This window comes from Anolis sagrei, chromosome 10 (assembly GCF_037176765.1).
Source record: "Anolis sagrei isolate rAnoSag1 chromosome 10, rAnoSag1.mat, whole genome shotgun sequence".
Taxonomy (NCBI): domain Eukaryota; kingdom Metazoa; phylum Chordata; class Lepidosauria; order Squamata; family Dactyloidae; genus Anolis; species Anolis sagrei.
The window spans coordinates 22,899,705-22,921,195 of NC_090030.1; the positions used below are offsets into that span (position 1 = coordinate 22,899,705).

Genomic DNA, 21,491 nt, shown 5'->3' on the forward strand with positions numbered 1-21,491 from the left:
ATGAGACACAGACCTAGCCAATAGCCATCATTTAGTATTCTTCAGTTCTGAGAGTGGCTTGGACAGCGAGAAGATCCAGCCAGTTCATATTACAGGAAATACAAGCCCGACTGCTCATTGGAGGGAAAAATAGTAGAGTCCAAGATCAAGTACTTTGGCCAAATCATGAGAAGAAAGGAAAGCTTGGAGAAGACAATGATGCTGAGGAAAATGGAAGGAAAAAGGAAGAGGGGCCGACCAATGGCAAGATGGACGGATGGCATCCTTGAAGTGACTGGATTGATCTTGAAGGAGCTGGGGGTGGTGATGGCCGACAGGGAGCTCTGGCATGGGCTGCTCCATGAGGTCACGAAAAGTCGGAAATGACTGAACAAATGAACAACAGTGTGATGTCTCTACTCTTTACTATTTTATCGAGATTGGACATTGCTCTCCTCCCAAGAAGGAAGCGTCTTCTGATTTCCTGGCCACAGTCTGCATCTGCAGTAATCTTTGCACCTAGAAATACAAAGTCTGTCACGGCCTCCACATTTTGTATCCCAGCAATACAACTCCCAAATGTCCAGGTCTATTTTCATCAAAGACCATCAGAAAACACAGTATATTCTGTTGGTCATGAATATACTGTGTGGGAAGTTTCACCCAATTCTATCGCTTGTGGGGTTCAGAATGATTGTAGGTGAACTATAAATCCCAGTAACTACAACTCCCAATTGTCCAGGTCTGTTTCCCCCAAACTCCACCAGGTGTTCGCATTTGGGCATATTGAGTATTTGTGCCAGGTTTGGTCCAGATCCATTATTGTTTGAGTCCACAGTGGTCTCTGGATGTAGGTGAATTACAACCCCAAAACTCAAGATCAATGCCCACCAAACCCTTCCAGTGTTTTCTTTTGGTCATGGGAATTCTATGTGCAAAATTTGGTTCAATTCAATCGTTGGTGGAGTTCAGGATGCTCTTTGATTGTATGTTAACTATAAATCCCAGCAACTACAACTCCTAAATGACAAAATCAATCCCCCCACAACTCCACCAGTATTCAAATGTGGGCGTATTGGGTATTTGTGCCAAATTTGGACCAGTGAATGAAAATACATCCTGCATATCAGATATTTACACTACAATTCATAACAGTCGCAAAATTACATTTGTGAAGTAGCAACAAAAATAATTTTATGGTTGGGGGGTCACCACAACATGAGTAACTGTACTAAGGGGTCGCGGCATTAGCAAGGTTGAGAACCACTGTCCTATTGCATCTAGATAGGTATTCCAGACTGACACAGGGATATTTTTCAATTCTCAAGGTTACAAAGACATTTGCTTTCAGCAAAAAGAACACAATACTCTTTCTAATAAAACTGTCACAGCAAAAAAATAAGTTTGTAAATCACTAGGTCCAGTTGCCAAAAAGTGTTGGTCCTGATGTTATGGTCATGGGAACATTGTTGTCCCACATTCCGTTTGAGAACTGCTAATTCATTAGGCTGAATCTCATCTGAGTCATGTGTTCGTCAATGGGACAAGTTAGTCACATATAAATGTAATATTGGTAGGTCTAAAGACATGACAAATGGAATTTGGGTGTAACCCAATGTCTTTGTACATTTCATTCTTGTGAATGAAGGACAATTGTCTTAAAATGTTCAGCATAACAATATCACAACAACACCATCCGTACAATTCAGAGCAGAAATATAACTACTAAACAGTGTGGAAAACTCACAGCAGACCAATTATTAAACACATTATAATAAAATTGCTTTTAGTGGGGTTTACCCAGGGAAGCAAAAAGGGACTTAAGGGAGAAGACAAAAATATTCACCTAAATATAAATATACACCTAACTATCTATGTATATAAAAATGCTCTGTGCAGAATGAGTACTTAAAAACAGAAGAACCTATGAACGAAATCACTCCAAATTTGGCAACAAAACGTCTCACAACACAAGGAGTGACCATCACTCAAAACATTTTTCATTTAGGAGTTGTAGTTGCTGGGATTTATAGTTCACCTACAATCAAAGAGCACTCTGAACTCCATCAATGATGGAATTGAACCAAACTTGGCACACAGGACTCCCATGACCAACAGAAAATACTAGAAGGGTTTGGTGGGCATTGAGCTTGAGTTTGAGAGTTGTAGTTCCCCTACTTCCAGAGAGTACTGTGGACTCAAACAATGATGGATCTGGACCAAACTTGGCACATGCACTCAATACACCCAAATATGAACACAGATCGAGTTTGGGGGAAATAGACCTTGACATTTGGGAGTCTCAACTCCCTATCTATCTATCTATATCTATATCTATATCTATGGCTGGATGGCTCTTTGTCAGGAGGACTTTGATGATGTTTTCTTGCCCTGATGAAGGGAGTTGGATTGGATGGCCTTAAGTATTTCCTGTTGGTCATGGGGGTTCTGTGTGGGAAATTTGCCCCGATTCTGTCATTCATGGAGTTCAGAATGCTCTTTGATTGTAGATGAACTGTGAATCCCATTGACTACAACTCCCAAATGTCAAGGTCTATTTTCCCCAAACTCCATCTGTTTTCATATTTGGGCGTACTGAGTGCTTGTGCCAAGTTTGGTCCAGATCCATCATTGTTTGAGTCCACAGTGCTCTCTGGATAAAGGTGAACAACAACTCCCAAACTCAAGGTCAATGCCCACCAAACCCTTCCAGTATTTTCTGTTGGTTCTGTGTGCCAAGTTTGGTTCAATTCCATCGTTGATGGAGTTCAAAATGCTCTTTGATTGTAGTGAACTATAACTCCCAGCAACTACAACTCCCAAATGACAAAATCATAATTTTTGAGTGATGGTCACTCCTTGTGTTGTGAGACGTTTTGTTACCAAATTTGGTGTGATTTCGTTCATTGGTTCTTTTGTTTTTAAGGTACTCATTATGCACAGAGCATTGATAGATAGATAGATAGATAGATAGATAGATAGATAGATAGATAGATAGATATTCTGATGGTTTTTGGCAACTCTGAAAGCCCCTCATGATCCCCCCCCCCAGGGGTCCTGACCCCCAGGTTGAGAAATACTGAATTAGATGCTGCTTCGTCGTTGGGTGATATCAGAAAAACCAGGTCTGGTGAGACAATGTGGAGCAACCGCCAGCAACTCAAGCCCAGCATTGCAATTTGTGGCCCAGCAGTTGGTGCACCGTAAACATTTGTTTGCTGATGCGGCAAGTTGGAAGGTCAGGCTTAGCAAGTTGCTTAATTAAGACAAAAAGGCAGATTTTGACTTTTTTCAAGAGATAAGGAAAAAAAATATGTTCCAGAAAACAGGTGTACACCCACACACAGAGGATCTCTATTCCAAAACGAAAGCTCAGTCCAATGGAGGAATCTGAACAGGAAAGATGTTCTGATACAATTCCATTCAACCAACTATTATATAGTATTTCAAATGTGGAGGGTTTTGGGGAAAAAATCCTTCCTTCTCACAAACTGACGAAAACACTTCTCTGGAGTGCCCTGACAAGACAGGGAGGGAGGCCAAGAAGATTGCAGGGGGGAAAAGCTCCCATCAGCATTTCCGAAGCCACTTTCTTAATTGGGCATTTGCTGCGCTGCTTTCCCTGGAAAAGGAGGATGACTCACGATTCCCGCCAAGCAAAGGCGGCTGGTGCGAAACCCAAGAGCAATTATGGCACCGCTGTGATTGCCTGCAGAGCAAAGCCATCACAGCCCTGTTCTTTTAACCTTGCCACAGGCAAAGCACCGGCCAACTGTGGTTTGACTTGTCCAGCCCTCCTCAATTCGTATTGTCAAAGTCTTTCACGGCCAGAAACACTGGGGTGTCATGCAGCTTCCGGGCTGTATGGCCACCTTCCAGTAGCATTTTCTCCTCACATTTCTCCTGTTCTATCTGTGGCTGGCATCTTCAGAGGATCTCCTAAAATCCTAGATTGCAAGGGCCATCTAGTTCAACTCCTTTCTGCCTTACTTACTTTCTTAGGCGATCCCTCGTTGTCTGAGTAGGATAGTCTTCCAAGATCAGTGTACCGGTGGTGGGTCCATAGGTGACTGTGAAGCCCTATTCTTGACCTTCATCTTCTCCCACAGTGAGGGCATTGGTTTCAGGTGGAAGGCGGTCTCAGTTGGGGTTGGCTTGATGCACCTTCCTCTTGGCACATTTCTCTCTTTTGCCCTCCATTCGTGCCTCTTCAAATTCTACAGCACTGCTGGTCACAGCTGACCTCCAGCTGGAGCACTCAAGGGCCAGGTCTTCCCAGTTCTCAGTGTCTATGCCAGAGTTTTTAAGGTTGGTTTGAGCCCGTCTTTCAATCTCTTTTCCTGCCCACTAACATTCCATTCTGAGAGTGCCTTGGACAGTGAGAAGATCCAGCAGTCCATACTTCAAGAAATAAAGCCTGACTGCTCATTGGAGGGAAGAATAGTAGAGGCCAAGAGGAAGTACTTTGGCCACATCATCAAAATAAAGGAAGACTTAGGGAAGACAACGATGCTGGGGAAAATGGAAGGAAAAAGGAAGAGGGGCCAACCAAGGGCAAGATGGATGGATGGTATCCTTGAAGTGACTGGATTGACCTTGAAGGAGCTGGGGGTGGTGACAGCTGACAGGGAGCTCTGGCGTGGACTGGTCCATGAAGTCACGAAGAGTCGGAAACAACTGAACAAATGAACAGCAACAACAAATATTCAGTTTTCCGTTCTTGAGTTTGGAGTAGAGTAACTGCTTTGGGAGACGGTGGTTGGGCATCCGGACAACGTGGCCGGTCCAGCTGAGTTGATGGCGGAGGACCATCACTTGGTCTTTGCTTCTTCCAGCATACTGACATTTGTCTGCTTGTCTTCACGAGAGATTTACAGGATTTTCCGGAGGCAGCGCTGATGGAATCGTTCCAGGAGTTGCATGTGACATCTGTAGATAGTCCATATCTCGCAGGCATATAGTAGGGTTGGGAGGACAATAGTTTTGGATGTCCTGATCCTCAAACACTCTCTGCTTCATTCAGAAAAAATCTGCATTCGCAGAGCTCAGGCGGTGTTGTATTTCAGTGTCAATGTTGACTTTGGTGGAGAGGTGGCTGCCAAGGTAGCAGAAATGGTCAACATTTTCTAATGTTTCATATGAAGTTGCCAGAGTTTTTAAGGTTGGCTTGGAGCCCATCTTTAAATCTAGAGCTAGTACAGGTTTTATAATCGCTATATTGGTTACACAAAGGGGAAACATTACGTATACTCAGCACTCACTCACATATAATCAACATTCATACTCAGCAGTCAAGCCTGCTGCTGGAGACAAGAGGCAGTTGGACAGAGCAGCATTCCTGCAGATCTGGCACACAATTGAAAAGGAAAAGAGCCTCTTATGTAGAGATTTGGTTATCCATTACTTGGTTATTTAGATAACCTTTGTCATTCAGCTCAAAGTTGATAGAGCCTCATCAATCACAGTGACATCAATCTCAGAACCAATAAGTTGTTTAACTTCTTTCTTAAGATAACACTGTGTTTGACTATGTAAACATGTGTTGTTTACAGTAGAAGTTCTCAAGTCAGTTCAGAAGTTTTCTCATTAGCACTTTTCATGCCAAAGTTAATGAATTCTTCATCCCCTTTGTTTTCCATAATGTAGCTTTCCAGGTTCCATTTTTAGGATGGTGTCTTCAGCCTTGCCAGACCTTAATATATGATTGCTTTTTAATGTATTTTATGTATTAGTGTATTATGGGGTGTGATGTTTTAAACTATTGTTTATGAATCTTTGTTGTAAACGGGCCTAAGTCCCTCTCCGGAGGTCGAGAAGACCAGTATATAAAAGTTCTAAATAAATAAATAATAATAGACTCCCAGCCGGACCGCAATCATACAATTCATTCAATCCATTCATCACATTATTGTCATGGTTGGTCCTGAAAAGGTCCGTTGGTTGGTTTGCTTGTTTCGTTGCATTCTGCAAGTCGCTTCTGGTCGCTTCTGGAAATAGGGAATCTGCATCTACGAAGATGTTGCCCAGGGGACAATGTCTGAATGTCTTGTAATCCTGTGGGGAGGCTTCTCTCAAGTCTTCTCTCATGTGGGCACTAGAAACAATATCATATGAAAGCTGACTGGCACAACCTGGGGATCACAACCAGATACAGTGAAGACATCTGCCCTTGTGCTATGCTACTCTGCTGCTGAGTATGCATGCCCAGTGTGGAACACATCTCACCACGCTAAAACAGTGGATGTGGCTCTTAATGAGACATGCTGCATTATCACGGGGTGTCTGCGCCCTACACCACTCGAGAAATTACACTGTTTAACTGGTATTGCACCACCTGACATCCGCTGGGAAGTAGCAGCCGATAGTGAAAGGACCAAGGCAGTGACATCTCCAGCCCACCCCCTGTTTGGGTATCAGTCAGCAGATCAACGACTTAAATCAAGAAATAGTTTTCTAAGATCTACAGAGACACTCGCTGGATCACGTCAGCAAGCGAGAGTACAAAAGTGGCAGGCTCCATCCCAGAACCTCAACCAATGGCTGATACCAAATGAGAGACTCCCCCCTGGGCACACAGAAAACTGGGTGACTTGGAAGGCACTGAACAGACTGTGCTCTGGCACCACGAGATGCAGAGCCAACCTTAAGAAATGGGGCCACAAAGTTGAATCCACGACATGCGAGTGTGGAGAAGAGCAAACCACAGACCACCTGCTGCAATGCAACCTAAGCCCTGCCACATGCACAATGGAGGACCTTCTTGCAGCAACACCAGAAGCACTCCAAGTGGCCAGATACTGGTCAAAGGACATTTAATAAAAGTCTGCAAACTTTGTATTTTGTTTGTTGGTTTGTTTTTAATGCAATACAACTGTTTTGGTTCACTCCTGACACGATAAATAAAATCACATTATGACTTCTACAACATATGCAAGGATATCCAAGGTTATCTGTGCTAAAGAGCCACCAATATGATACTCCTATGCCCACTTTCAATGCCAAGGAGAGCTCAAATCATGTGCATCATCCACTAGACGTGAAACAAAAGAGCAATGCACAGGTGAGATCGCAAGGAGGTTTCCCCCATGACACGCCGCCAACCTCAGCCACAGATAGGGCTCAAAGAGCTGCGCCTTCTTGGCTTGATTTATTCTTTCTAACACCCCTTCACTTCTGCCAGCACATAAAGAAACCTGTACTCCTCACCTATGAAAAATTTATGGGATCATCACAAGTCGACAGGCAACGTGAAGTATATATGCACACGTACAAGCTTCAAAGCAATACAACTGCACCATCACAAAGACCTTAAAAATACAGACAAGGAAGAAAGCAATAGATGACAACCAAAAATTCTCCACTTTCTTTTCCTTGCAGGTCTTAAAAACCAGACGAGCGCGCACCAGAGGAGATGGCCCTGAACCCAAACACAGGAGCCAACCTCGTTCAAGCCTCCCAATAACAGCCTGAAAGGCTTAGCTCCTGTAACTTGACAGAGAGGAAACTACAGACATGTTTCAAAATGCTCCAAAGATAAGTGCTTTGATTTTTAAGAAATGCTCTTGACCGCATCCCACTCTTGCAAAATCTTTCAGTTTTGCGATTGATCACTCTCCTTTTGAACCCAGACACATCCAATGTCTCCTTAGATGCCATCTAGGTTTTTCTACCACTTGCTAACAAGAGACTTAAAAAAGAAACCTTTCAGCTTTTGTCCATGTGTTTCTACTTGTCCAGAAAAGGGTGAGAGTGTTCCCTGGATCCATATGTATAGGTTACAGGCAGTGTAAGTAGATTTTGTTGGTTTTACACAGAGTAGTACCTTGACTTTCGGGGAGGGGGGAGGGGAGGGGGGAAGCAGGGCCCTCACAAAAGTGGAAAACATAAGAATTTCTTAGAAAGCTATTTGTCTTATCTGAGAGAATCTATATAAATAAAAATGTAATGTTTGTTTGTGATACCATCAGAACTCAAAAACCACTGGAGGAATTGACACCAAATTTGGACACAAGGCACCTAACAGTCCAATGTATATCCTCCACTCAAAAATTGATTTTGTCATTTGGGAATTGTCGTTGCTGGGATTTATAGTTTACCTGCAATCAAAGAGCACTCTGAACTCCACCAATGATGGAATTGGGCCAAACTTAGCACACAGGGCTCCCATGACCAACAGAAAAAACTGGGTTTAGTGGACATTGACCTTGAGTTTGGGAATTGTAGTTCACCCACATCCAGAGAGCACTGTGGACTCAAACAATGATGGATCTGGACCAAACTTGGCACGAATATTCCATATGCCCAAATATGAACACAGATGGAGTTTAAGGGAAATAGACCTTGACATTTGGGAGTTGTACTTGCTGGGATTTATAGTTCACCTACAATCAAAGAGCATTCTGAACTCCACCAATGATGGAACTGAACCAAACATGGATACAGGACTACCATGACCAACAGAACACACTGGAATGGTTTGGTGGGCATTGACCTTGAGTTTGGGAGTTGTAGTTCACCTACATCCAGAGAGCACTGTGGACTCAAACAATGATGGATCTGGACCAAACTTGGCACAAGCACTCAATATGCCCAAATATGAACACAGATGGAGTTTGGAGGGAACAGACCTTCACATTTGGGAGTTGTAGTCACTGGGATTCACAGTTCACCTACAATCAAAGAGCATTCTGAACCCCACAAACAACAGAAATGGTGCAAACTTCCCACACAGAACCCCCATGACCAACAGAAAATACTTAAGGCCATCGAGTCCAACTCTCTTCACCAGGGCAAGAAAATGTAATCAGAGCCCTCCTGACAAAGAGCCATCCAGTCATAAATATAGATAGATAGATATGATGATCACACACACACAGAGATATAGTATCACAGATTTGAAAGAGACCTTTAAAGAAGGACTATGATATGTTGCATATTCCAGAGTAGGCAAACCAGACACTCTCCACATCAACACTGACAAAGAAACAACAAGAAATACTGGTTTATCCACAAGCATAAAGGAATTACATATATTAGAAACCAACACTTTCTCATTACTTTATTTTCCAGATCACCAGACTGGGCCACAGCAACGCGTGGCAGGGGACAGCTAGTAATATAATAATAATAAACTTTATTTCTACCCCGCCACCATCTCCCCGATGGGGACTCAGAGCGGCTTACATGGGGCCAAGCCCGGACAACATAACACAGCAATAAAATCAAATCATATACAACAGACAACAACAACATTATCAAAATGACATTAATAATAATAATAATAATAATAATAATAATAATAAACATTCCAATAGACACAATCACAATAGAGATGGCAATGGGCGGGCCACATATTCCGAATAAAAACAATTAACAAACTATGATGAGATAAAATAGGAGCAAGACGTTTAAATGGAACTCAAAACACACAGATTTGTGGGGCAGAACATCCTATTTGGAGGGCACGAACTCCATTAGCCGAAAACGTTGAGGGGTGTAAAATATCATGCTGTGCACCTACTCGCCAAAAGCGCAGCGGAAAAGCCAGGTTTTGAGGTTCTTTTTAAATGTTTCCAGTGAAGGGGCTTTCCTGATCTCCCCAGGTAAAGAGTTCCAAAGTCGGGGGGCCACAGAAGAGAAGGCTCTCTCCCTTGTGCCCACAAGACGAGTGAAAGGAGGACCTCCCCTGAGGAACGAAGGGCCTGGGTTGGTATGTGGAACGAGATACGGTCACGAAGGTAGTAATTACTGTATTTACGAATTTAGCACCAAAACATCACAATGTATTGGAACAGTTGTGGATCCGGGCGGGAGGCAGACTGCGTTGGATAATACAGAACGTTGGATGAGCAAAGGTTGGATGAGGCTCTCCTGTATCTTGAAACACATCTCCTGTTTCTTCTGTGGATTTTATTGGATGGCCTTTGATCCCACTCAACAGACACCTCCAAGACACTGCATTTTGCTCCAGGACACATAAACCGCTTGACTTCTCATGGGAAAACACAAAACTAAGTATGTCAAGTGATCATGAGACTATATCGCCCTTTTTCAAAGGAGAGCATGACAAAAAGGCACCATTTCATCCCTTTTGACTCCCAAAACTCTATTACAACGCAACATATTACTTCAGCAGGTATTCAACAACTGATGGAAGGTGCCCACACTGAACTACCATAAAAATATCTCCTGTAATGGGACGGAACTGAGGAGGATGCACCTTAATTATGCTCTGGTCTTAAACATGCTGACGAGAAGGCTTCGTCTTTGAAGACACGTATTTGAACAAAGATCCAAAAATAGAAATAAAAGTTAAGAGTACATTATGCAGGACTCTATGCCAAGATCTGTATTTACTATCTTTGCTCGAAGAGATGAAAACGCTGCACTGGTAATGGGACTGGACCCTCTAGAAGTCATGCAGAAGAGAAGAGTGTCCGGACTTTGCCAGATGTTTTAATGGAGCCTAAAATATAGGAAGCACCCACACACCCAGCTTCAAGATCCATGGTCCTTGAAGTACAGGACAAGAATCTGGTGTGTGACCATGAAAGAGCACCCAAATCCCTGACTTGATGTAACGCCAGTATCAGATGGAAACTCCATCTTACAAGGCTTGAGGTCAATCTACTCATCTCAGCCTCCAGGAATATAACCAACCTCCAGCCTGTGTTCATAGTCCATCTTGGGGAAGAGAAAACACCTAGACCTGGTTGACCTTTTCACAAGAAACTGCTCTTTGCAGAAGTCCAGACAAGTCCTGATGTGATTTTGTCATTTGGGAGTTGTAGTTGTTGGGATTTATAGTTCACATACAATCAAAGAGCATTCTGAACTCCACCAATGATGGAACTGAACTAAATTTGGCACACAGAATTCCCATGACGAACAGAAAACACTGCTCTTTGCAGAAATTCAGAGAAGTCCTGATGTGATTTTGTCATTTGGGAGTTGTAGTTGTTGGGATTTATAGTTCACATACAATCAAAGAGCATTCTGAACTCCACCAATGATGGAACTGAACTAAATTTGGCACACAGAATTCCCATGACGAACAGAAAACACTGCTCTTTGCAGAAATTCAGAGAAGTCCTGATGTGATTTTGTCATTTGGGAGTTGTAGTTGTTGGGATTTATAGTTCACCTACAATCAAAGAGCATTCTGAACTCCACCAATGATGGAATTGAACCAAATTTGGCACACAGAATTCCCATGACCAACAGAAAACACTTGAAGGGTTTAGTGGGCATTGACCTTGAGTTTTGGAGTTGTAGTTCTACATCCAGAGAGCACTGTGGACTCAAACAATGATGGATCTGGACCAAACTTGGCACAAATACTCAATATGCCCAATTGTGAACACTGGCGGAGTTTGGGGAAAATAGATTTGACATTTGGGAGTTGTAGTTGCTTGGATTTATAGTTCACCTACAATCAGAGAGCATTCTGAACCCCACCAATGATAGAATTGGGCCAAAATTCCTACACAGAACCTTCATGACCAACAGACAATACTGTATTTTCTGATGATCTTTGGCAACCCCTCTGATACTCCATCGCCCCGACCCCTAATGCAGGGAACAAAATCAACCACTTTACATGGCATTCATTGGCCTTGCAAAGGCATTCGACACAGTGAATCGCAGTGCTCTCTGGACCATCCTCAAAGAATCAGGTGCCCTAACAAATCTGAGAACATCCTACGGCTCCTCTATGATGGCAACAGTCTTGGACAGCAATGCCTCCCAAAGTGACCCATTCAAGGTGGAATCAGGTGTCAAACAGGGATGTGTTGTTGCTTCAACTTTATTTTCCATCTTCATCGCTATGATACTTCATCTTGTTGATGGGAAGCTTCCCACCGGAGTGGAAATCATCTATCGGATAGATGGCAAACCTCAGCAGACTGAAAGCCAAAAACAAGGTTACAACAACATCTGTTATAGAACTCCAGTATGCTGATGACAACATTGTCTGTGCGCATTCAGAAGAAGATCTACAAGTCACTCTAAACACCTTCACAGAAGCATATGAGAAGCTCGGCCTGTCATTAAACATCGAGAAAATCAAAGTCCTCTTCCAGCAGTCACCAGCCAATCCCTCTCCAATGCCAGAAATATAGCTTAATGGTGTAACATTAGAAAACATTGACCATTTCCGCTACCTTGGTAACCACCTCTCCACCAAAATCAACATCGACACCGAAAATACAACACTGCCTGAGTTCTGTGAATGCAGCATTTTTCCAAATGAAGCAGAGTGTTTGAGGACCGGGACATCTGTAAGGATACCAAGGGGCTTGCTTATAAAGCTATTGTCCTCCCAACCCTGCTCTACGCCTGCGAAACGTGGAGTGTCTACAGGCCACTGTCTACAGTCCAGTCTACAGACGTCACATGCAACTCCAGGAACGATTCGATCAGTGCTGCCTCCAGAAAATCCTACAAATCTCTTGGGAAGACAGGCAGACAAATGTTAGCATGCTGGAAGAAGCAAAGACCACCAGCACTGAAGTGATGGTCCTCCGCCATCAACTCTGCTGGACTGGCCACGTTGTCTGGATGCCTGACCACAGTCTCCCAAAGCAGTTGCTCTACTCCAAATTCAAGAATGGAAAACGGAACATTGGTGGGCAGGAAAAGAGATTTAAAGATGGGCTCAAAGCCAACCTTAAAAACTCTGGCATAGACACTGAGAACTGGGATGCCCTGGCCTGTGAGCGCTCCAGCTGGAGGTCAGCTGTGACCAGCAGTGCTGCAGAATTTGAAGAGGCACAATGGAGGGCGAAAGAGAGAAGTGCCAAGAGGAAGGTGCGTCAAGCCAACCCCGAATGGGACCACCTTCCACCTGGAAACCAGTGCCCTCACTGTGGGAGAAGATGCAGATCAAGAATAGGGCTCCACAGTCACCTACGGACCCACCCTGGAAGATTATCCTACTCAGACAACGAGGGATCGCCTAAGTAAGTAAGTAGGTTGAGAAACACTGTTCTATACTGAGGGCCCAGGTGAGATAGAGGCCTGACAAGAATTGGTCTTACGTCTCTGGTCACTTTGAGGATCCCTTGGTTGCCTCTCTGAGACTTTTGTATACACAGCAAAGGCTGAAAATCTGCCAGAGACTTCCAGGAGATGTTGGACAACTTGGCCTTCAAGACATCACTCTGCCAGCTTTCTGTCCTTTAAGAGAGGCCAAAGGCTGTCATCTGCAAGGTCTCCTTCACTCCTCCCCATGGAAGGAGGCCCATTCCTTCCATAGAGAGGTTTGTTTGAGACCATCCAGTACAGTTTGAGCATTGAACTGGGAAGCCAGGATTTGAATCCCTGTTCAGCCAGGGAAAGCCATTGATGGCCTTGGGCAAGTCACATTCCTCCAGCCACAAAAGAAGGTAAGGGTAAACCAAAGTGTAGCTCCCCTTTGAAGACATCTTGCCAAGAAAGCCCTGCGATAGGTTCACCTTAGGGTCACCCTAAGTCAGAAATGACTTGAAAACTATAAAGCAGGAGCAGCAAACAAGTCAATACACGCCGTAAGCTCCACCGATTCAGAAAGTTAACTCTAGCCGGAGCTAGCAACTCGATTTAGAGCAAATAAATTTGACTAGGAGATCAAAAGAGGCAATTACTGCTTGCTTCAATAGTGAAGACTGATTTCTTACTCCTTGATGGGCTCCTTCATCTCGTGGTTTATCTAGACACGCATAGCCACATAAGTAATATATTAATTGGTCTCTGTGTTTATGGATTCTGCATCCACAAAGTCAACCATCCACACATTGATAATATTTGTTTAAAAAATCCAATCCTTGATTTTGCCATTTTTTATCAGGGACTACAAGATTTTACAAGATTTTAATTTTGTGTGTTTTGTTATATATATTTTAATAGTGTTTTATCCCACCTTGAGCCGCAAGGAGAGGTGGGTAATAAATTCACTGTTGTTGTTAATTATTATTATTATTATTATTATTTTACTGACACAAAAACACATTATGTCACAGCAAACGAGACCTATATGCTGGATTTCGTATCACAAAATCACAAGTCGAACACTTCCCAAGTGTCTAGGACTGTGTGATGCATTTTCGAATGATGCGCGCAGATCCAAGTCAGGTGGCATTTTGCAGTTGACAGATCGTGATTTTGTCGATGTTTATTGTTTCCAAATGCCGGTTGAGATCTTTTGGCACGGCACCCAGTGTGCCCATGACCACTGGGACCACCTGTACTGGTTTATGCCAGAGCCTTTGCAGTTTGTTGTTGTTATTATTATTATTATTATTATTATTATTATTATTATTGACTATTATTATTATTGACTACTAGCTGTCCCCTGCCACACGTTGCTGTGGCCCAGTCTGTGTATATGTGCTTCGCGTGTGTATATTTATGTATATATGTGTGTTTGCGTGTGTATGTATATATATGTGTGTGTGTGTGGTTTTGCACATACGTTGTATGTATTTCTTATTTTTGGACTTTTAAAGACCCTTCTGCTGTGTTTTTCAGTGTTTTATGAGTGATGGTCACTCGTTGGCCTGATAGGAGTATTGTGTCCAAATTTCATGACAATTCGTCCAGTGGTTTTGAGTTATGTTAATCCCACAAACTAACATTATATTTTTATTTATATAGATTACTAGCTGTCCCCTGCCATGCGTTGTTGTGGCCCAGTGTCTATGTATATGTGTTTTGTATGTGTATATATATGTGTGTGTGTGTGTGTACATATGTGATTTTGTACATGCGCTGAAGTGTCTTTTTACTTTTTCGGCTTTTAAAGTCCCTTATGCTGTATTTTTCAGTGTTTTTATGAGTGATGGTCACTCGTTGGCCTGATAGGAATATTGTGTCCAAATTTCATGACAATTCATCCAGTGGTTTTTGAGTTATGTTAATTCCACAAACGAACATTACGTTTTTATTTATATAGATTATTATTATTATTATTATTATTATTATTATTATTATTATTCCACCATTGTATGCACCGAACTTCCATAAATCTGGGTATTCTTACCTAGTTCTGGAACCAAACTCCAGTGAAGACTAAGGAACCAAAGGGTGACTTTTCTTGCATTGGACATGCAGTCATAGAATCATAGAAACCTAGAGTTGGAAGAGACCTCGTGGGCCATCCAGTCCAACCCCCTGCCAAGAAGCAGGAAAATCACATTCAAAGCACCATCCAGCATCTGCTTAAAAGCCTCCAAAGAAGGAACCTCCACCACACTCTGGGACAGAGAGTTCCACTGCTGAACAGCTCTCAGCATTAGGAAGCTTTTCCTCATGTTCAGATGGAATTTCCTTTCCTGGAGTTTGAAGTCATTGTTCCATTGTGTCCTAGTCTCCAAGGCAGCAGAAAACAAGCTTGCTCCCTCCTCCCTATGACTTCCCCTCACATATTGATACATGGCCTGCATCATGTCTCAGCCTTATCTTCTGCAGGCTAAACATGCCAGCTCTTTAAGTCGCTCCTCATAGGGCTTGTTCTCCAGACCCTTGATCATTTGAGTCACCCTCCTCTGCACACATTCCAGTTTCTTAACATCTCCTTTAGACTGCGGTGTCCAGAATGGGGAACAATGTGATTCCAGGTGTGGCTGAATAGAGGGGTTGCAAGACTTCCCTGGAGCTAAACAGCTGCGCCCGTACCTTGGGAAATCGGTCTTGGCCACGGTGGTCCATGTTCTGGTTACATCCCGTATAGACTACTGCAATGCTCTCTACGTGGGGTTGCCTTTGAAGACTGTTCAGAAGCTTCAAACGGTCCAACGTGCGGCAGCCAGGTTGTTAACAGGAGCAGCGCCCAGGGAGCATACAACTCCTCTGTTGCACCAGCTCCACTGGCTGCCAATCTGCTACTGAGCACAATTCAAAGTGCTGGCTTTCGCCTATAAAGCCCTAAACGGTTCCGGCCCTGCTTACCTGTCCGAACGTATCTCTCCTGATGAACCCTCTAGGAATTTAAGATCTTCTGGGGAGGCCCTGCTCTCGGTCCTGCCATCTTCACAGGCTAGACTGGTGGGGACGAGAGACAGGGCCTTCTCAGTGGTGGCCCCTCGGTTGTGGAATGGCCTCCCCAGGGACATTATATCGGCCCCTACACTCTTAATGTTTTGCAAAAATGTCAAAACCTGGCTATATGAGTGTAGCTGTTAAACTCTGATCACGGAACGGTTGGATAACGAGACTGGATAATGATTGGTAATGAAATGCGGAGGACTTATGGTTTTTTATTATGTTTTATTGATATTATTTGTAATGAATTTTTATCTGTGTTAAATGTTTTCAATGTTTAATTATCTTTGTATTGCTGTGGGCATCAAATCCTGCTATTTTGTAAACCGCCATGAGTCGCTCTTGGACTGAGAATGGCGGTATAGAAGTATAGTAAATAGATCGATAGATAGATAGATAGATAGATAGATAGATAGATAGATAGATAGATGATAGATAGATAAATAGACTTCTAGACAGTCCTTACTCCTTTTCCTGTTGTCTGGAAGGCTGATTTTACAAAGGGCTTCACATTTCTTTTTTTATTCCACTTACTTCTAAAATCACAAGGTTAAAGACATATCTGACAAGGAATGGGATGCATCAAAGCACAGGTGCTTTAAGACAACCAACGCTTTGGCACTAACTCAGAAAGCGTGACTATTTCACACCCAAAATGAACTCCCGTGAACTCCGCATGGCACACTGCACCAGATCTGTAGCCACCACTACAAAATATCAAAGCTCCCATGATCTTAGGGGTTCAGTAATTCTACCACAAAATGTTCTGTACTAAACCAAACAAAAAAACCCACCCATCCTCTTCCCAAATACATTTTGATCTTGCAAATTGCTCCACTCCAAGTGAAATGTATTTTGACTGCATGGGAATAATGCTCCCAGCTTATTTAATACATTCCATTCAATGTATGGTTTGATGTATTCCAAAGTATTTCCCAAGGGCTTGAGGCAAGGAACAGCTGCTCCTTAGAATATGATATGCCCATTTAGAAAAAGGTGCACTTGACCACATGAAAGGTTTAACTGCTAGCACTGCCATGTCCATATTCACTCCAAAAAAGGGAAGGAAGAGAGCAAGGTAAAGAAGGAAGAGAAAGAGAGAAGGAAAAGGAGGAGGAAGAGAAGGAGAAGGAGGAGGAGGAAGATAAGGTGGAGAAGGAAGAGGAGGAGGAGGAGGAGGTGGAGAAGGAAGAGGAGGAGAAGGAAGAGGAGGAGAAGGAGGAGGAGAAGGAGGAAGAGAAGGTGGAGAAGGAAGAGGGGGAGGAGAAGGAAGAGGAGGAGCAGGAGGAAGAGAAAGTGGAAAAGGAAGAGGAGGAGAAGGAAGAGAAGGAAAAGGAGGAGGAGGAGGAGGAGGAGGAGGAGGAGGAGGAAGATAAGGTGGAGAAGGAAGAGGAGGAGGAGGAGGTGGAGAAGGAAAAGGAGGAGAAGGAAGAGGAGGAGAAGGAGGAGGAGAAAGGAAGAGGAGGAGGAGGAGGAGGAGGAAGAGAAGGTGGAGAAGGAAGAGGGGGGAGGAGGAGAAAGTGGAGAAGGAAAAGGAGGAGAAGGAAGAGGAGGAAAAGGAGGAGGAGGAGGAAAAGGAGGAGGAGGAAGAGAAGGTGGAGAAGGAAGAGGAGGAGAAGGAAGAGGAGGAAAAGGAGGAGGAGAAGGAGGAAGAGAAGGTGGAGAACGAAGAGGGAGGAGAAGGAGAAGGAGGAGAAGGTGGAGAAGGAAGAGGAGAAGGAAGAGGAGGAGGAGGAGGAGGAGGAGGAGGAGGAAGAGAAGGTGGAGAAGGAAGAGGGAGGAGGAGGAGGAGAAGGAAAAGGAGGAGGAGGAGGCTGAGAAGAGATATGATAGCCTTGTATAAATATCTGAGAGGAAGCCACAGGGAGGAGAGAGCAAGCTTGTTTTCTGCTTCCCTGGAGACTAGGACGCAATGGAACAATGGCTTCAAACTACAAGAAAGGAGATTCCATCTGAACATGTGGAAGAGCTTCCTAATGCTGAGAGCTGTTCAGCAGTGGAACTCTCTGCCCCGGAGTGTGGTGGAGGCTCCTTCTTTGGAAGCTTTTAAACAGAGGCTGGATGGCCATCTGTCAGGGGTGATTTGAATGCAATATTCCTGCTTCTTGGCAGAATGGGGTTGGACTGGATGGCCCATGAGGTTTCTTCCAACTCTTTGATTCTATGATTCTAACAGAAAATACTGAAAGGGCTTGCTGGGCATTGACCTTGAGTTTTGGAGTTGTAGTTCACCTACATCCAAAAAGCACTGTGGACTCAAACAATGATGAATCTGGACCAAACTTGGCACAAATACTCAATATGCCCAAATGTGAACACTGGTGGAGTTTGGGGAAAATAGACCTTGTCATTTGGGAGTTGTAGCTGCTGGGACTTGTAGTTTTCCGAACCCCACCAATGATAGAATTGAGCCAAACTTACCACACAGAACCCCCATGACCAACAGAAAATACTGTGCTTTCTGATGGTCTTTGGCGACCCCTCTGACACCCACTCATGACCCCCCCCCCCCGCCAGGTGTCCCGACCCCCAGGTTGAGAAACACTGCTTTACATAATTCTTAGACAGTTTTCAAAACTTTGCTTGTGACCTGCTTTTGAATGGTAAGTGCTGATGCACAGATGAACACAAGCCAGTTCCGGCATGAAAAATGTGAAGTTTCCCCACCTCCCTTCGCATGAAAGCTTCACTTCATGGAATGCTGAAGATTTATGGGCCGCTGTAAGGAAGAGGGGGAAATGCACCAGCCACACAGCGCTCGGTTGTTCCAACACGAGGTATTTCCAACACAAGGCCTTTTCAAAACTGGACAGCAGCAGCCCTCTCTCCCTTTTGCTTGAAGTCTGGGCAGATGGAGTCACCTGGAGTGGAAATGCCCCAAAATCCATTGCATCACCCATTAGGAGACAACCCTATTGTCTTATGGTTTGTCTTCTCTTGGCCAAAAACTATTCTTTCTCCTCCAAAGTTTCATCATACCCCTTTCCTTTCAAGCTTTTGATTTTGCCGCTTTCAAATATTAAAACCATGTTTCTCAACCTGGAGGTCGGAATCTAGGGCGGGGGGTCACGAGGGAGTGTTAGAGGGGTCATCAAAGACCATCAGAAAACATAGTATTAAAAAACTCAAAAATTACAACAGCAAAACAGCAGAGAATAAACAATCAGGCACATCAAATCACTCTCAACAAAAGATTCCCCCCAGGCACTTCCAAGCCATTAAATGCTAATCAAGGTGGTCAGTTGAAACATTCACACCTAGCTCCAGCAGACATAAGTCCTTTGTCTCACCCTGGTCATTCCACAGATATATAAACCCTTTTTCCTAGTTCCAACAGACCTCACTACCTCTGAGGATGCTTGCCATAGATGCAGGCAAAACGTCAGGAGAAAATGGCTCTAGAACATGGCCATATAGCCTGGAAAAACCTAAAACAACCCACAGTATTTTCTGTTGGTCATGGGGGTTCTGTGTGGGAAGTTTGGCCGAATTGTATCATTGGTGGGCTTCAGAATGCTCTTTGATTGCAAGTGAATTATAAATTCCAGCAACTACAACTCCCAAATGTCAAGGTCTATTTTCCCCAAACTCTACAAGTGTTCACATTTGGGCATATTGAGTATGACCAGTGGTTCCCAAATTGGGGATCAGGACCCATGAGGGAGTTGCGAGGGGATGTCAGAGGGGTTGCCAAAGACCATCAGAAAACACAGTATTTTCAAGGTGGCCAGTTGAAACATTCACACCTAGCTCCAGCAGAGAAGAGTCCTTTGTCCCACCCTGGTCATTCCACAGATATATAAACCCTTTTGCCTAGTTCCAACAGACCTCACTACCTCTGAGGATGTTTGCCATAGATGCAGGTGAAACGTCAGGAGAGAATGCCTCTAGACCATGGCCATATAGCCCGAAAAAACCTACAACAACCCAGTGATTCCGGCCATGAAAGCCTTCGACAATACACAGTATTTTCTGTTGGTCATGGGGGTTCTGTGTGGGAAGTTTGGCCCAATTCTATCGTTGGTGGGGTTCAGAATGCTCTTTGAGTGTAGGTGAACTATAAATCACAGCAACTACAACTCCCAAATGTCAAAGTCTATTTTTCTCAAACTCCAACACATTTAGGCATATTGAGTATTTGTGCCAAGTCTGGTCCAGATCCATCATTGTTTGAGTCCACAGTGCTCTCTGGATGTAGGTGAACTACAACTCCAAAATTCAAGGCCAGTGCCCACCAAACCCTTCCAGTATTTTCTGTTGGTCATGGGAGTTCTGTGTGCCAAGTTTGGTTCAATTCCATCATTGGTGGAGTTCAGAATGTTCTTTGATTGTAGATGAACCATAAATCCCAGCAACTACAACTCCCAAATGACAAAATCAATTCCCCCCTATTCCCCACCAGTATTCAAATTGGACTGTATCGGGTACTTGTGCCAAATTTGTCCAGTGAATGAAAATACATCCTGCATATCAGATATTTACATTACGATTCATAACAGTAGCAAATTACAGTTATGAAATAGCAACGAAAATAATGTTTTGGTTGGGGGTCACCACAACATGAGGAACATTTTATTTTATTTTTCTGTTACATGTTGTCCTGGGCTTGGCCCCATGTAAGCCGCTCCGAGTCCCCATTGGGGAGATGGTGGCGGGGTATAAATAAAGATTATTATTATTATTATTATTATTATTATTATTATTATTAGAAGGGGGCTGGACCAGATGCCCTTTGGGGTCCGAGTCCCCATTGGGGAGATGGTGGCGGGGTATAAATAAAGATTATTATTATTATTATTATTATTATTATTATTATTATTTCGATTAAGGGTTCACGGCATTGGGAAGATTGAGAAACATTGCCTTATGGCAATCTTGTCCTTTTGAAAAGAAGAAGAATCAGATGTCTGCAGGTGTGTTATAAACATATATTGATGCCAACTTCCAAGCAAAAGGGCAGAATTGCCATTTTGATGGGTTATTTGCCAATCAGTGAAGGCAACGAACATTAAATTAGAACTGTAACACCGAAAGGCAGTCGCCTGAGATAATATCTCATGTTTTACCGAGAAGCGCCAGGGAAGCTGGCCACATCATGGCTCATTAACTAATGAGTATCACCAGAACCACGTTTGCTTCCCTTGCCTGCATTTGCCTTTTTGGCAGGCCATGTGCTGTGCTCGGTGTCAGCCAGAAACGCACAGCAGACCCAGTCTACGAAAAGACCACAGTGCCCTTTTTGACAAAGAGGAAGCGGCGAAGACAAAATCTCTGCGGTGCTGGGGATGGCAACATTTTCACGACCGACTTCTGCTTTGAGATTTTTCGAGTGCTTGCTTGAACGAAAAATCGCAACCAAAGCGAGACTCAACCGTACCGTTTCACCACGTTGGACACACAGTCACATACAAACAACACAGAAAAGGACGCCACAGCAGGCACTGTATATTGGCTCGCTTCTTGACTCGCTCGCCTCAAGTCCACATTAAAGA

The 21,491-nt window shown here is 43.6% G+C and overlaps 1 protein-coding gene across 6 annotated transcripts in view; it reads right to left on the reverse strand.

The window, feature by feature from the left end:
• KLHL13 (kelch like family member 13) overlaps positions 1 to 21,491 on the reverse strand; it is a 115,793-nt gene that overhangs the window by 36,937 nt on the left and 57,365 nt on the right. The window lies entirely within an intron of this gene.